Source organism: Penaeus monodon, chromosome 25 (assembly GCF_015228065.2).
Source record: "Penaeus monodon isolate SGIC_2016 chromosome 25, NSTDA_Pmon_1, whole genome shotgun sequence".
Classification (NCBI taxonomy): domain Eukaryota; kingdom Metazoa; phylum Arthropoda; class Malacostraca; order Decapoda; family Penaeidae; genus Penaeus; species Penaeus monodon.
In genome coordinates, this window is record NC_051410.1 from 35,697,686 (window position 1) to 35,698,092 (window position 407).

The 407-nt window shown below is 35.9% G+C and overlaps 1 protein-coding gene across 1 annotated transcript in view; it reads left to right on the top strand.

The window, feature by feature from the left end:
- Window positions 1–407, top strand: part of LOC119589190 — a gene marked incomplete at its 5' end in the record, with an annotated part of 12,182 nt that overhangs the window by 8,233 nt on the left and 3,542 nt on the right.

Here is a 407-nt window from a genome sequence, read left to right on the forward strand (position 1 = left end):
AATGAATTGATAATCAGAACGCGTCCAATACGTCTCGTGTGTTTCTCATTCATACCTTTTTCTTCCACATAAAGGGTTACGATATAGGTACACCACAAGATATACTATTCAATACTAGATGGTAGAATAACATTGTCACTTAAAAGCTGTTACGAATGCGCCATCATGTGTCTGATAACGTTCATACGTATTATTGAGATACATAATAAAAAGGAAAATGTATACTCTCCTAAATGTTTCTCTCTTTAAACTGCCCCTCAAATTGCCACGGAGCAATGAAGGTCGTTTTATATGAAGCCAGATTAAGAAAAGGGTATCCAAAAAGCTGTATTTGTAGTACGTATCAAAGCCGATAATACAGGCTGTGCAGTCACTTGATTTTAATCATGTTCTTCTGTACTGTCATG